The following is a 15,306-nucleotide window of genomic DNA, read 5'->3' on the forward strand; positions in this document are numbered from 1 at the left end:
CATTGTGAAAACCAACATATCAGGAGGTATTTTGCTCCTGCTGAAACAAAAGACACCTCTTACAACAGTCCTCCCCTTTTGTTCCACAGTAGCATCATTCTTGGAAATATATGCAGCCATGTGGAGCCACACCTGGATTCTTTCCTTTAATGGCAAATCTCATTTGGATGGAAGAAATCTGCATTATGAACTGCAGCATAACCTTTGTCTTTCCCATTGGCAGACCCTGTTTTAAAGGAGGCAATCGTTTTAACTAGGGTTGTCAAATGTCCTGGAGAAAAATGTCTTCCTGACCAGAGATGGGCATGAACATCAATACAAACTAAAAAAAGCCACGAACAGCCCAATCAGCTGTATGTGAACAAGCTGTTCGTGAGGCCCCATTCTAAACGAACAGGTGGTCGTTGCAAGCCTTGTTCATTGCTCTTGGTTGCTGTTCGTCAAGCCAGACAATCTGGCACCTGCAATCAATTCCCTTGGCACCCAGAGGCAGGGACTGCCTGAACTCTGTCTGAACTCCTGCTGTTGCCCTGGAAACCCCAATCTAAGCCCAATTTAGCTTGATAGGCAGGTCTTCCTTTCAAGAGTGGAGTTCCAAATTTGTTACAAGGAAGCAAAGAGCAGGGGGGAGGGCAGCTCCAACTCTGGTTTTTCAGACAGTGAGGGAGAGACAGTTGCTGTTGGCATTTTGAGAGAGAGACAGGGGGAGTGCATTAGAGCTTGAATTTTCTTTGTGCGTGGTGGGATAGGGATCTATCTCTTTAGGTTTCAGGGCTGCTGCCAGGCTCTGGGCCAAGCTATTATTTATTACTGGTACCTTTCCTGCTGCCTGCTCAGGTAAGGTTTCTGGGAGTGGTGTGGTAGGGATCTTGATGGCTGGAGGAGAGCCTGCTGGCCCCCACAAACAATGATCAACGAACATGTTTGTGAACAGGTCATGTTCGTCAATATTCATTGTTCGTTGTTCATGGATGGCAATGAACAATGAACACCATGTTAGTTTTTTTTCTGTTTGTGGCCTTGTCTATTCCTGACCCCTTAATAGAGTCTTAAATTGTAGAAATGGTTGTATTAAACTGTTTATGGTATGGAGGTGAGCAACAGCACCTGGTAAATAACATCTCAGGAAGACTCTGTTAAAAGGATAAAATATTTTTTATCCAGGCCAATTGGTATCCCTAAATTTAATGTGTGTTCATATACTTGAAAGATCATCCAAACCAGGGGAAGTGATATGATATGTGTGTTTGTGGGTTTTTTGGGGGGGGGGGCAGGGTTGGAATTGGAACTATTTCCCATTTGGGCTCAGCATCTCAAAACTTATCTGTTTGTAATTTAAATATATAAAACCTATCTCTGAGAACTGAATATTTCCCCAAGCCTTTAATTCTGTAGTGGAAAGAAGAACAAGATATGTTCGCAGCAAGCGCACAGGAAATGTCAGGTATTTCATAAATATGTTTTCAAAATAGATAGCCAACCAAGATTATAAATTGATAGATGAAACACTGAATTAGTAAATGAGCCATCAGGAATAAATTATAAAAGAAAATAAAATTATACCTAAGATAAAGGAATTGTCTTAGCTTGAAATAAATCTCTTAAGAAAAACCTGTTACACAATAATGCTTGTTTTCTCCTAACATGATTTCTAGCTCTGAGTATATTAAAGAATTACTGGATGCAGTGCATTCATTGTAATACATAATTCACTTGGTACACCTGAGTCTAATTTAGATATTGGTGATTCTGAGAGTAATGTTCATACCTTTTATCCAATCCAGTCATGTACATGCGATTCCCTTCTTTTCTAGCTTCCCACCTCAAAAATGTCAAAAGCATTTTTTTGAGTGAGCTGAGGTTGAAGAACAAGTGATGAAAAAACATGCTTTTTTCATTATTTATTATTTGATTTTATAATAAATTTGCATACTGGTGAATGACAGAAGAGCAGGAAAAAAAGCTTGGAATAACGTCATTAGTAGCAGGAAACAGCAAGGACTTGTACGAGAACATCACGTTTCCTCCTCCCCCAGTATTTCCTTTTTCACTTCTCTGAAAGCCACCATAGCCTCTCCCCTTTTTTTGACTCCTTCTCTCCTACCTACCAACCAAGTTTCCTTTAACTGCCCCCTCCCCATCTCTAGTTTTCTCTCTTTCCCTACCCCTGGCAGTCTGCATCAAAGAAAACTATGGCCCAGTTGCACCAGACCCACCCAGTCACCATACTGTCCCCAGTAGCACCTCATTTATTTCAATATCCCCTTCCCCATACTTTGCTAATTTCCTCCTCCTGCCAGCCTCCACATCTTCAGTTTTCTCTGCTTCTGTCTCTCCTCCCATGCATCTGCCTAACTTTTATCTGCTCCCCCATATTCAGCTATTTATTTATTATTTATTTATACCCCACATTCTCCACTGTGAGGACCCAAAGCTGTTTACATCATTATCTTCTCCTTCATTTCAACTCTTCAAATGACCCTGAGAACAGGGGCACACTGGGAGTGAAAAATCCTGGAAATTGACTCTTCCCACCACCTGCCCTGTCCTCCCAAAGCACAAAGCTTCACATGGACTGACCTGGGTGCCACAGTCTCCCTTGCCTCATATCATGAGGGCCAAGATGGATACTGCCCCCGTGCCTTGTGTGGGGCTCAGGCAGGGTGCTGCCTCGTCTGCTTTGTGTTGCCTTACACAGGTGAGACAGTGCTACCTTGCCTCATGTGGGACCCCACTTCCTCTGCCTCAACTCATTTGGGCCAGACACTGCCTCCTGGAGCTCTCCTCAAACTGGCTGGGCATTACCTTCCCTACCTTGCATGGCTCAAGCGGGTTGGGCTTATAGGGCTGACCCAGCTCAAGTGTGTGGGGGGTGCTGTCTGCCCACTGAGAGGTGTCCTGTTGCTCTTAATGGCAACAGAGATAAATTAGGCTCCAAAGTTACCCAGTAAGTTTTTGCAGCAGAATGGGAATTCGAGGCTGTAGTCTGATACTATAACCACTATACAATTACTGGCATTTGTGGGGAACTGCTGTTGAACAATGCCAAGCATTTGGGTATAGCTGAATCATAGATGTCATCTGGTAGTAAGTTGCCAGTGGTTGCTGGCCCCATTGAGTCTTTGATCAAAGGGCCATACAGCCCTGGAAAGGGCCCTGCCCCCAGCGTGCCTCTTTACTGAGAGAAACCAAGCCCAGAACACTAGCAAAATGGTTGTGGTAGCTGAGCAGCAGCCACTGTGGGCATTTATTTTTTAAAGGTACATTTTATCATTTTAGGTTTTTAAAAACACCCCCAATGTAATTTTTTTTCAGATTTCAGATTTTTCTGCACACCTTGCCCTTCTTCTTCTATGCTTCTTTATTTCAGGCACCAGCCCAAAGTGTTTCTTTTCACCAAGGCTTTAATTAAGAGGCTGATTTTTAAAACCATTTTTACCCTGTTTTTTTAGTCTGAACTGTTTAAAATCTCCTTTAAGCCATGAAATATTTTATGTTTTTAATACTGGGTTTTAAGTAAAAACTTTTTGTGCATTATTATTTTGTAAGCTGCCTCAGGCAGTTTCCATGAAGAGGCAGCACAGAATACATGAAATAAACAACATTAAGATCACCAAAAATTGGAGATATATTTTGACACTCACACAAGTGAAAAATAAAGGGTTGGATTTATTGTTTCCTGAGGAACTCAAGACTAGAGATGGGCACGAACAGAAAAAAATCCCGAACATGATGTTCTTTGTTCATTGCCATCCACGAACAGGGACTCATGAACAACCAAGAACATGGCCCTGTTCATGAACATTTTCATGTTGGCTGTTCGTGGGGGCCAGCAGACTCTCCTCCAGCCATCATCCAAGTTTGGTCAAGATCCCTACTGCACCACTCCCAGAAACCTGACCTGAGCAGGCACCAGGAAAGGTACGAATAATAAATAATAGCTTGGCCCCAGAGCCTGGCAGCAGCCCTGGAACTTGAAGGGGTAGATCCCTATCCCACCACACACAAAGAAAATTCAAGCTCCAATGCACTCTCTCTATCAAAATGCCAACAACAGCTGTCTCTTCCTTTCCAAAGGCAGAGCTGGGAGCCCCCCTCCCCCTGGTCTTTGTTCCCTTGTAACACATTTGGAGCTTCACACTTGAAAGGAAGACCTATCAACCTAAACTGGGCTTAGATTGGGGTTTCCAGGGCAACGGAAGGAGTTCCGACAATCCCTGACTATGTTGCCAAGGGAATTGATTGCAGGTGCCAGACTGTCTGGCTTGACGGATAGCAACGAACTAGGCTTGCAACGACCACCTGTTTGTTTAGAATGGGGCCTCACAAACAGCTTGTTCTTGAACAGCAGATTGGGCTGTTCATGGCTTTTTTTGGTTCGTATTGCTGTTTGTGCCCATCTCTACTCAAGTTCCATTCTTTTTTCATCAATGTAAGAAGCTGTCTACTGATGCAAGCAGCATCTAAAAGAAAAGGTAAGTTCTACAGGACTTACCAATTTTACTGGAATGGACCATTTGCATCCAACTTAAAGAAAGTACTTTCAAGTCAGCCGTATGTCGAAGTAACTTTGCTTCATTTTTGACACAATGTTTAACAACGCTTTGCATTTTATAGGATTTCAAGGATTTTTAACCTTAATAACTCTGAAAGGAAAGCCAACATAGTCATCCACGTATCACTGAATCTTCTGCCATTCGTAGCCATGATGGTAACTTCTAGGTAGGTTTGCCAGGTCTCTCTGGCAACCAGCAAGAGATTGGGAGGGCACAGGGGCACATGAGAAGTTCAGCACTTACCTTGGTATTCCCCATACCTACACAAAGCACATGCATGCCTCTCTGTCTCATCATGATATCACTTCTGGAAGTGATGTTGTAGCATTGGGGGGGGGGTCAGCCATGGTGCCCACATGCTGACCTCACTTCTGGAGGTGATGTTATAACATGGGATGCAGAGGGGTGACCCATTTGCTTAGGATACAATTGTCCGGCAGGTTGCCTCCTCCTTCCAATTGCCAGGAATCAGCAGGAAGAGGGGCAAAAGCCAAGAACTAAAGCCAAAAGCTAAAGGCAGAAATTAAGATCAAGAACAAAATCCATAACTGATGATTCCATTTTATGTCCCTTTGCCTAGCAACCTTGGGTGATCACAATAACCAATTAGGGTCCCATCCCACAATGACTTGTGAAGTTGATGTTCTGCTGCCATCATGTCCACAGTACCCTGCTAGGAGCGTGTACAACTTTCTCATGAGAACTGCAGCTGGGTCAGAGTGGTTTAATTAACTAGGGCACTTTGGCCTTGCCTCCCTGTTACCTTGGATGTGTCATAATAGCACCTGAGCTGCAAAAACTATGGAGTATTCTCACACTAGCAACTCTTTTCTATAACCCATTCAGATTCTTGCCAGTTCTTTGGCCAAGTGGGCCCATTTCTTTAAAATGAGTAATGATGATTTGGAGGAGGGACAAATTTAAGCCTCAGTTTGCATTATCAGCCCAACAAGTGAAGGAAGTAAACAGATATTGCTGCTGGTGGACTTCCCTTTGCTGGAGGTTTTCAGTGATGGTGGTAGCACGGTATAGATCTGCTGCACTGAGCAGGTGGTTGGGTTAGGTGGCCAATAAGACCCCTTTGAACTCTTTGATTCTATGAAATGAGTCTATGCCCAATAATCTGAAAGCAGGGTAGCTGCCTTGTTTATATTTATATTGGACATATGGAATAAAAATATTCTAAATAAAATCAGTTCAATAGAGATTGGTTCCAGAGGGACACGGGGAACTATTCTGAGGCTGTATGTTATTTCTACAACTCACGTAAAAATAAGTACTAGTCAACATATAAAGCATTAAATTACTTTTTCAGGAGAACGAATGATGTACCAGAGTCCTTCATTTAAATTTTATTTTAAATGTAGCAAACAAATCTATTCTACTGGGCTTACTAGGTTTATGAATTTTTGGGGCTTAGTGACAAGCAGAGATAATCTCTATCAGTGCATATAAAGATGAGTCCTTTGTAATTTTCGGTCATAGATTAAAGAGCAGAACGTGCAGTTTTGGGTCTCAAATTGAGACTCAAAGAAAGCAGTATGAAGCAATGACTTCAGGGCTGGTGATGTACATAATACACTTTAGCATGTCCTTCAAAAGTCTCACTAAAGCCACTGCTATTATACTAGTTTAGGGAGCATGAAAACCTGTCCATAGTCAGTACAGAACTACTGGACCTCAAAAGCAATTGGAACAACTTTCTGATTAAGAAACATTCTGTATACATATTGTCTTTTATCAGCTCTGCATTTGAAAGTGTCTTGAAGCCATGGCATAGCCCCCAGCATGCAGAGAGCAAAGAAAAGAATATATACAGGTGATATTTACAGGCTTAATGGTCTATATATGTGTGTGTACACACACACACACACACACACAATATTTAGGAACATGGGTTTGGCAGCAACCCTCAGCAACTATTAGCACCTCCCCCCTGTCCCCACCTCAGTTTCCCCACATTTAGTTCCATAATCTTTAGTACAGCAGCTCAATAGCATTCAATGTTTCAATGTTTCTCTTGACTACAGATATCTTCTCTTCCTCAGGAATCCTGGGGATTATAGAACTCTCACCTCACTACCGTTCAAAAATTTTTTGAGGGTAAATTGCAACAGTTAAAGCAATTCAAAAGTGATGTGTGTGTGGTGTAGCTATGTCCTCAGTGATCTTTCTTAGGGATTTTCCAAGAGCACCATTAAGGGATGTTTCTTCTTACAGCAGTGGCCTGAGGTTCTTGCCAGCTTCAGGTTTCTAAAGAAAATGTGATATGTAAATAAAACCTTTGATATGACAACGAGCACAATCACTGGAAAGTTCTCCTTTTCAAGTCCTGCCGAAGTGAATTAAGTTTCATTTCCTTGGTCTCCCAGTTGGTTTTACCCAAAGACATTTGTATGCTTTAATGAAACTTACCTGAGTATTAGGCAGAAAATCTACTTGAAATTACTGAATCCTTCATCTTTTCATTCTGTCTCAAGTTTGATGTTATACTTCAGTGCTTCAACTTCTGCCAGCCAAAGTTCATGCAATAAAAGACAGAAACTTACTTACTTTATGTTTCTTGTCATCTGGGACCAACTGGCTTGCTATACCAACCTTTAAATCTAAAGTCAGAATAAGCACTTTGTTACGAGAGACTTATGTGCCTCAGTTAGAAAGCCGAACTGTGTAAAGTTTCAGCCTTTTGGATTTACAGTTTCAGCCTGGACAGATTAAACTGCTTGCGTATCCTGACCTTTAAAAAGAGTGAGCTAAGGTAATATGACAAAGGACCTTGCTGGTCTAATTTAAATGCAATTGCTATGGCCTGGGTTGTAAAGCCATGTGGGTTTAGTGTTCAGACAGCACACAAGCTTTTTATACCTGGTTATTCATGAGGGTGTCCCACAAATGAGTCTACATTAAGGCTGTAATTTTATTAATGCAATGGGTGTTGAAAAGGTTCAATAGATTACTGCAACCTTCTTCCTGACTGATTTCCACTAGAACTGTTGTCTATACAAAGGACTTACCCTTACAGCTCACAGTTCTGGATGGTATTAACTGATTTACTTTCTAGGAAGGCAGGGAATAAATAGTATTGTATATGCACAGGATAAATGGCCATGCTTTCTAATCTGATTTTTAGTATATAAGGGTCAAATGGACAAAATAGCAGGACATTCACTCAGTATGATTTCTCCTGATTGACAATTAGCAATTGGACAGGAGAGTAGGAAAATAGAACTGGGAAAGTTAAATCTTTTCTGTCACAATATGGTGGCCCGGATACAGTTTGGGCTCCCAATAGTTTTTACCAAAACTAAAAAGGGAGACTAAGACCATTTCATCATGCTCTTAAAGGAATGGCCCTTTAAGAGGGCTGTGCTTTTTGGGGGCGCACTATTCTAGGAACGCACTTTCCACATTCTGAGAAAAGTGCACCGAAAAAGTGGAAGCCAAACATCCCGCAACCCTTTTGCAAACAGAGCTATCTGGATTCCTGGAGAAAAGCTGCTAGCTTTCAGTAAGTGGGCCATCCATTTAAGAGTGTGTAGAAATGGCCCTAATCACAAATCTCCTCTTTTTTCATCTACTTTGGCTCTAATGCCAGTTGGAGTCTAAAACTTTCTTTAAAAACATAACACTTCCCAAAAAATGTTAAGGCTGAAACATATTAGGAAATTTTGTTTTTGTGATAAGATGCACAAAGGAATTTTGTGCCTTCTTGTTGACTTTGGTGTATGCCTTCTTGATGTGGGTCATGTAGCAACAGCCAGAGGGATGTTTGGACAAGGCAGTGGGTAGTCAGCCACGTGGATTGCAAAGGCCCTGTTGCAAGTGGGGTGGTGAAATCCTAGGAGGTGAGGACTCTGAGAATCAGATGCATTAAATTAATTTTTCAGTCCAAAATATACTTTATGCATATGTGTTTCTTAACAAAAAGAAGAGGAAAGAGGAGATATATTGTAGAGATATAAGGGCTCTTTTGGGGTGTCTGTCATGTTTGTGAAAATTATAAAATTATTTATTTTTATAGATCCAAAGAAATAATAACCTGAAGTCTACAGTGCTAGAAGAGAGGTCATTGTGTTGAAAATATTGATACCTTTTATTTATTTTTGGTTCATTCGTGCTCTTCTCCACTAACTGAAAAATGTGAGAGCCCTCCAGTGGCTAAATAATACTTCCAGTATTCCCTTTGACTATCTGTACTCATGTGAATCTTCTTGTTTGTGTTATTAAAGAATTATCAATAATTCAAAACCCATATGGTAAGTGTATACACACACACACACACACACACACACACTTACACATGCATACATACACAGATTCTTTTCTATTTGACAACTTTTATTACAATAAAAGCAGGGTTTGTAATCTATTTGTTACTCAAAGTGTATGATCTTCCTCTTCCTTCTGGTTTTGAGGTTATCAGGTTTTCTTAGCAGTACATATAGGGGAGGGGGTACTCTCCCCCCACCCCGCTAGCTTCCTTTTGGCTTTTTGTGACTGACATGTTGAATGTGGAGTTGTGTTGTGCGGGAGGGAGGATGTTATTGCCCAAATCCATCCTTGTGCTAGTTCTGTCATATGGCGAGCATCCTCCACATGTGAAAACAGACTTGAGTCACATGGCAGGAAAGGAATGTTTTGAGTCCAGTGTATAATCCCCTTGTGGGGAAGAGAAGGAAAGGACACAACGCTTAACCAGCAAGTAACTTTATTAGCCTATCCAAAGTGAAAAAGAATAATTGAAGTCAAGGTACAAGCAAGAGACAGCAAGCAGATGCAAAACAACAGTGATATATATAGCAATAAAACAGTTCATTTTTGCACAATCCAGCATCTAATTGTAGCTCTCTATATTCCCAGTTAAAGTCATGGTTAACCCAAATTGTATTTTTGTTTGTTTAGTCCAACCTAGGGGAAGAAGGTAGGTGAGTGGCTGTTCCAAAGGGGCCAAATGAGCAGTGGGTTAAATGGAGAAGGGATCTCTGATATGAGGGAAGCAATTCCAGACCAGGCATGGGATGCTGTGGAGCAAGGCTTGTTGGCAGTAAGGCAAACCAGCTCAGAACAGGAATGCTAGGAGATGGAGGCAGTAAGCAGGATACAGAAAGTCAGATTGAGGAAGCGAAGTGAAATGGGAGGGAAAAAAGCGTACGCAAGTCTTGAAGAAGGTCCTGTTCATAATGCTCATGGTGCTGTTAGAAGGTTTACATGCAGAACCTATTATAAAAATGGTGGGTTTGTGATTATGGGTGGGTGGGTGGTGGTATCTTTCTATTGGCTGAATTCCTCATCGGGTTAGAACCTGTGCTGGCATTGTCCAGGTTCCCATTGGTGGATTACTGTTATGCAAGAAATGTCCAGATATGGTTCTACAGAAAGAGAGTGGTATTTGAGGTATCACAGGAACATTGCAGCAAGGTCTGAGTGACAGGATTACCTGAGGGGAAGACTGGCTTAACTACTGGGAACAAAGAAAGAAATTTGGTTTGATGGCCCTTCTTAGGTTTATGCTTGAATCACTGTAGGTATTCACATTATGAGGGGCCTTGGGGGGGTTTGGTCAGTGTCCTGTAAATGGGTCATTGCCTGTGGTCATGGGAGCAAGGAGCTCTGGTAAGTCAGACAAAAGACGATTGATTGCTATTCTCTGGGATTGTCAGGTAGTCTGTGAAAGTTCTTTGTAGGAGTTCCTGTCTTGCAAAGAGACTTTGTTTTGATATTTGACTAGGGGAATCTTTCCATGTACCCAGGACAGTGTATTAAATCTTGAGATGAACCCTACATGGATATTGAAGAAAGAGGGGCTGGGTAGTCCCTGTTGGGTAACAAGGTGGCTTTGGGCCCCAAGAACCTTTTCCCTGCCATCCATGATGTTGCAGCAAAACTCTCACTCTTTGTGTCCATGCTGTTTTGTGTCCTTTCCATTCCCTTTATTATACTTTTCTCATTTGTAGTGCTTTACTAAAGTGCTACTGCAAAATTGCTGAAGCTCTTACCACTTAACAGAGATGTTGAGACTTGGAAAGAAGTATTAAATAAAGGCACCCTATCCAGAAATTGACTTCCAGGCATTGGTGAAAAGTGAGGATCTAAGACCTCCTGTTTCTGAGAATTTCCATATTCTTTCTTATAACCTGTTCATACAGTTGAAACAGAGACAAAGGAAGTGCTCACCCTTTCAGTACAAATCTCCAATGAGAGCTGCTTTATACATTTTTGATGAATATGCAAAATGTTTTACTTATACACATTTTTTAAAAAAAATCCTCACCTCACAATTGTGGAGATACATCCAGAGTAGCTGACATGTACATATGACATGGAATTGAACGTGTACGTCCCTTTGCACGTATATGGGGTTGGGGTGAGCATGTTTTCCACTAGGAACTATATGAAGAAGTTCTGGCCATCAGAAATCAACCATGTGGGTTGCAGTCTACCCCTTGTCCTGAACTAATTGCATTCAGTAGACTATACTCATGAAGGTCCAGCCTGGGCCCAAACACTTTGAAAAATCTTAGTGCTGGAGATCAGAAGTGCTGAAAAGCAAAACGAGTTCCAAAGTTAGATCAAAGCTTCCAGTGTGTGCCTTCATTCAGCTCCTAATCCAACTAGATAGACTCCTGTGTAGCTCTCCACAGGGTGAGTCGGTGTGGTGAGAAGTAGCTTTTTGTGGAGTGATAGGTGTATTAGAATAATATAAATGCCTGAAAATCAGGAATCTTTTCAGAAGACCCTTAGCAGACAGTGGGAACATTTGTAGGTTGGCACTAGAAGCAAAAGGATTTGAAGGCTGTCTCCTTTCTCCTTCTTTTAACAAGGATAGCATTTGTTAACAAAACGTGCTGATAAGGGCACCCAGTTTCCAAGGATATTTCTTTGAACCTTTTAGCATCTGAGATATTCATGCACAGCCAACAGAAATGCTATACAGTCAAAGCCCACTGCAGTCCTATTGTGTGCAATACAATTATCACACACAGGTGGGTTCAGCCAAAGAACTGGGTATGTGGGGGGGGGGGCAATCTTTTTGTTACAGTGTGGAAATATAGATCTCACACTTTGTCTCACTGACTATTTAGGCAGGAGATTATTGTTGAGATATTTACGCTGCTTCATTTTTGTCTCACAAATAATCAATGTCTGTTTCAATTTAAATTTCAATATGTATACCCTTCTTTTTTCCTCAGTGGTTTTAAAAAGAAGCCTGTAACATCATTCTCCCCTTCTCCATTTTATCTTCACAACAGCAACCCTGTAAGGTGGGTTAGGCAGAGCAAGAATGACTGGCCCAAGGTTACCCAGCAAGATTCCATGGCAGGGAGAGATTCAAATTCATGTCTCCCAAGTCCTAGTTAAACACTTTAACCGCTACCATTACACCACTTGCTTGGTTTGTTTAACCATCTCGGTAAAACTGAATCAAATGAGGTGAAGGTGGTGCTATTTGATAACTTTGAAGCTCTGGAAGGGACAGTTTTGCCAACTCTGGATGAAGTGAACATTTGTGTAGAGATGACTCAGTGCAGAAGAGGGTATTCGGCCATACCCTGCTGATTGTAAGGTTGCAAACTGTATGTTTTATCAGTTGCATTTGGCAATTAGCTGATTGGGCTACACTGAACTACTGATCCAGAGGAGTTCGCCATGTTAGTCTGTAGTAGCAAAATAGGCAAGAGTTCAGTAGCACCTTTAAGACTAACCAAATTTACTGTAGCATAAGCTCTTTACTGATCTACTGTACCCAAATTTGGAAGTAAATCTATGTGAGGCTGCTCTTTAAGTGGTACTAAATGTGAGAGCCTGTTTAATGGTTGGAACAAGCCATATTTCAGTGTATCCATTCCAGGCTGAATGTAAGGTATGGATTCTTACTTTTACAACCTAATACCCTTATACCTCTTAGGAACACTCTTCCTCCATGAGAACCTGTATGTCACTTATATTCCTCACTAGCAACCAAGCCCACTGTATAAACAACAGGTTCTAGAAAACCTGGTGCCCTGGACTTGGCCCTCCATGCCAAGGATCCCAGTACCCCTGCTGCTGCTCAGGCCAGCGTCTGCTGCTTGGACAGCAACAGCGTGACTTGGTCAGCTGTTCTGACAGCTGCTGCTGCCTTTGAAGTGACCTGTGCTGTCCCTGGTGCTGTATAGGCTGGCAGCCCAGAAGGGGCCAGCACAGCTCTGCTGTCTGCTCCAGCAGCTGTTTGGGCTGGTGTGTCTGCTCCCTGTGCCTGGGCTGGCGGCTGAGGCCCAGGAGGGGCTGACATGGCTCCGCTGGCTACTCTGGGGGTGCCCCGTGCTTGGACATCTTCCCCCTGTGCCCCGGCTGAGTCCGTGGGTGCAGACATTGTCTCTGGGCTCTCACAGCCAGGTAAGTCTGTTGCCAATGACTCACTTTTTAGCTCCGTGAGTGTGCCTGTGTGGGGATAAAAACCGAGTTGTCAGCAACACGGTTTATCTTTTATATCTTAGAATGCCATCATCTCATTGTCCCCCTCTCCCCATTTAACAGTTTCAGCCAACTGTATCTAACTGCATTTAACAGTTTCAGCTAATTGCCAGGCTTTTAAAAGCAGTGGGTTCAAACATGTTAGTGCCTCCAATTGGAGATCAGTGTCATATCTGCCTTATTAGTCTTTCGTAAGGCACGCAAGGCTGTTTTATTAAGGCAAGGCTTTGGTTTCTGGCAGCTGGTGTTGTTTGTGGGTGTGACCATCATTTGCTTTCTATAGTTTTACTTTTTTAATAGAGAGGTTCTAATTACAGTTTTTATTGTTAATCTTATGAACTGCCTTGGCTTTCCTTTTTTGGGAAAAGTGGCATTAAAGAAATCAAGTTAACAAAATAAAATAAAAATAAAAGTGCTTTAATAAAGATAATTAATTAACTGCAGCACAAGAGACTTTAGCTTAAGTATGACATTACTGGAACTTAGTTTTTTACCTTATTTTTATAATAGGAATCCAGCTTGCCGTTGCCAGGGAATGGAAAGCCTATATAACTGCTGGTGAGACTGAAGATTATAATATATGTTTGCTAGTCTGAGGCTTCTGTTGTATGTGTCAGCCATTCATTCCAGACACTACCATAGAGCATCCCCATAGCACCTGCTAAGCTATGCTGGAGCAAGCATCCAGGCCATTCATATAGTCTGTCATGCAATTAAAGTGGAAAAGAAGCTAGAAACATAGCCAGGACTAAATGACAGAGCAAAATAAAAAGAGCCAAACACTTATATCATTAGCATGTATCAATTAATTGCTGGAAGGCTAAGACTAATACACCATCAGTGAGGCTGTGTAATTCAACAAAAAGGGTGCTAAGGGAGCATTAATTGGAGGTACTAGGCCAATATTATACCGACACCTTTGTTATCACCAGCCTGTATCCAAAATATTCAGTGTACCTCAGTGCTGGTGAGCACTGCTGCTGAGAAAACTTCATCATTGGAACCATGATTGGCTTGTGATAGAACAAATTTGACAGATAGCACACACCACACATTATCCCTGCTACAGTGATATGCTTCCCTTCCGGAAGATTACTATACAGAATTTTTTTCTCCCATTGGAAAAATATAACCCAGTAGCTCCATTTGCACTGAAACACCTGCTCATTTTCGTTATGGCAAGCCACCTGCAACCTCCCCAACCTCCTAGGCTTCAGCTGCCTGTGATTATGGAACGATGCTAGTCTCTGCTACAGGCAGGAATGAAATAGTACATCTCTTACCCTTGCATAACCAAGCCTGAAGCAATCACCCCAATGTTTCATAACACCGATTGTCATAGCACAGGGTCCATTCTTTTGTTCGTGGAGTGGGGAATTAAAAACCAATTGACATCTTCATGATTACTTGATTCGTCTTGGCAAAATTTAAAATTCTATGCCTTTAATCCAACAGTTCGATAGCTAAAATGTATCTCTTGCTTTTCTCTCTGTTGGACATACTACAAAAATATTCCTTTTATAAAAGAGCAGGCAGTAATCCATGTAGAAAAACTATTTATTTACTTATTTATTTATTTATTTTATCATATTTATATTCCGCCCTCCCCGCAAGCAGGCTCAGGGCAGATAACAGCATTAAAAACATTAAAAACTATACACGTTTCTGTTTGCATGTATATTCTTATGACTCCAGTGATTTGGTTTCTAATGTCCTTGTTGTTCTCAAAAGAAGGCAGGATACATTTTGTATGGCAGTAAGGTTCCTTTTATTGCTATAAATAATATAGGATTAATTTACAAAACTCTAAATTGTACGTGTTATTTTTATGAGCAAGAATACAGGCAGACTCATGTTTAAAAATGACTTCCAACAACACTTTCTGCATGTTAGTGTGCTAGAGAGTAATCAAATCCTTCATTAGGCTGAGAATCAATGTAGTTCAGTGGTTATAATACTGGACCAGAACTGAGGAGACCTGGAATCAAATCCTCAACCTGGTTGACCTTGGACCAGTAATTTTCTGTCAGGTTCACATATCACACAGGTTGTTGAAAAGTTACAATGAGGGGGACATGACATGAAAAATCACCCCAAAACTCCCTTGAGGAAGAACAGGATTAAACTGAAGCTAACTACTGACAGTAGCAAAGTGAATCATGATGACCCTTCTTATCTAGTTGTTAAAAGTGAAAATTTTGAGATCATTACTAGGTTTAATGTCACCCTATTGAAACTTTTGCTTGCTCCTCTCCCAAAAGCTTTGGTTGAAGAAGCAAACTTCTTAAGCCATGTC

Source organism: Eublepharis macularius, chromosome 1, assembly GCF_028583425.1.
Source record: "Eublepharis macularius isolate TG4126 chromosome 1, MPM_Emac_v1.0, whole genome shotgun sequence".
NCBI lineage: Eukaryota > Metazoa > Chordata > Lepidosauria > Squamata > Eublepharidae > Eublepharis > Eublepharis macularius.